This window comes from Heterocephalus glaber, unplaced genomic scaffold (genome assembly GCF_053883595.1).
Source record: "Heterocephalus glaber isolate CG9 unplaced genomic scaffold, H.glaber_assembly_v1.0 deba00001726, whole genome shotgun sequence".
Classification (NCBI taxonomy): domain Eukaryota; kingdom Metazoa; phylum Chordata; class Mammalia; order Rodentia; family Bathyergidae; genus Heterocephalus; species Heterocephalus glaber.
Window position 1 is genome coordinate 3901 of NW_028258437.1, and position 2327 is coordinate 6227.

Genomic DNA, 2327 nt, shown 5'->3' on the forward strand with positions numbered 1-2327 from the left:
TTGATAAAGAGACCCCTCTTTCTCCATTATTACTTATTAACTCACTATTGAAGTTAGTTGACCATATGTGTGTGAAAATCTTGCCCCTGGCTGCTCCCTTCTTGCTCACTTCCTGGCTGCCATGGGTTGAGCAGCTTTGCTCCACTATAATGGAGCATGCAGTCTCCAGCTGGGAGCCAATTGAACTTGGACTGAATCCACTGAAACTGTCAACCAAAATAAGCTTCTCCTCCTTTAAGTTGTGGGAGTCAGGTACTTTTTCCCAGGGTAGGAAACGTTATAATATAATAAGCAAAGATTAGCAAAGCTCTCAAAGCAAAACTGAGATTGTCCTGAAGGTGGAAATTTTCTACATTAAGACTTCTGATTCAGCTTTGGCCCAAGCCCAACCCTGCACAAATCAAAGTTCAGAAGTGCCAGCCCCGAGAACCTTCTTAGCCAGGATTCACCCCGAGTGGTTCTACTTTACTGGAGAGGTGACGGTGGAAGGCACAAAGCCATTCAGTTCCCTTTTGCCCTAATCTAATATACATTTGAAGTTAAATTAGAGTTTCCAGTGAATTAAATTATGAACAAAAAATTTTGTGCTGCTCTGCTCTCTATTTAGATTATTAATTTCTTCTTTCTTCAACTCCATATCTTTTCAATTTTTTCTGAAATTTTCTGCCTTCAATATAAATTTTTAAACTCTATTATGAAATGCATTTTTAAAAGAACATTTTTAAAGTTGTTTTCTCTCTCCTTTCCTCTCTCCTTCCCTCTGTTTTCTCCTTGTTCCATCTTGGCTTTCCCCTGTTTTCCATAATAATGTACTAAATTACGCTCCCATAACCTTTCTGATATTTATTATTTTTGCGTTCTTCATAAAACTCAGTCTAGTGCCTGGGATTTAGTTCAGTGGTTCTGCCACCTTCCTAACAAGTGCAAGGTCCCAAGTTCGATCCCTGGTACCAAAAAAAAAAAATTAATTAATTAATTAAAATACAGTCTAAGTTGCATGAGATGAACCTGCATATAGTATTCTTTTCATTTTCTCTGATGATTACTGATGTTCAGCACTTTTTCAAATACCTGCTGTTCATTATTATGTTTCTCTTTTGACAAATGTCTTTTAAGATATTTCCTTTTCATTGTTATTACTTTTTATGCTATTCTTTTGTTTGAGTTCCTTACACATTCTCATAAAAAACCCTTTGTCACAACCATTGTGATATTTTGTCCATTTTGGGGGGCTACTTCTTTATGTTATGGAATTTTCTAGTCCCGCATATGCTCTGACAGAAATCCCTTGCCCAATGTGTAATTGCAAATGTCTTCCCCCATTCATCACATTTGCTCACATTTCCAGGAATTATTTCCTTTGCTATGAGGGAGCTCTCTTGGTTGATGTAATCCAATATGTCTATTTGCTCTTTTGTTTTCTGTGTTTTTTGGGTCTTCTCAAAGATTGTTTTTAGCCAAAATGATATTATAATGTATTTCCACTGTGTTTTAAGTGGATATATAAATTTTGGTCCTACATTTAAGTCACTAATATGATTTGATTTTGTATATGATAAGAGATATGGTCTGCATTCATCCTTCTGCATTTGGACAGCTTCCAGCATCATTTGCTGAAGAGACTGTCCTTCCCCCAGTATGTGTCTTGGTGCCATTGTCACAAATCAATTATTTGTGAATGTGTGAGTTTATTTCTGCTCTCTCTCTCTCTCTCTCTCCTCTCTCTCTCTTCTGTCTGTATGTGTGTGTGTGTGTGTGTGTGTGTGTGTGTGTGTACATGCTTTAATGCCAGTTCCATGTTATTTTGATTCCACAATTTTGGAATATAAGTTTTTATATTTGAGTTGCCTACTGTGAGAGTTAACTGACTGTGTCAACTTGGGTAAGAAATGTGCAACTAATTCGATCAGAATAACCTGGGTGTGGGTGAAGGGATTTACTGAAGACAGAATTTGAACCAGAGAAGTTGGGTCATTGCTGTGATGCTACAATAAACATGTGGCTCAGAAGCATTTGAAACCAGCATTTGGGAAGAATTTGTATAGTTTTGGAGATGCCAGGTGAAGAAGCAGCCTGGAATGTGGTAAGCCAGACTTAATGGGAGATTCATGACAGAGCTCCGAAGATCAAGGTGCTGACAGAAATAGAGCTGGTGAAGATCAGTTTCGAGAGGTTTCATTTAGGAACATCCACTGCACTGGTTGTTGACTCCAAACTAAGTTCACTGTGCTTTGGCAGAAAATTTTTCTGCATCTTGCTTGTCCGCAGAGACTGAAGGAGACTGAGATTAAGTGCAGTGGACTAATGAATCTGGAAGAAGAAATTTC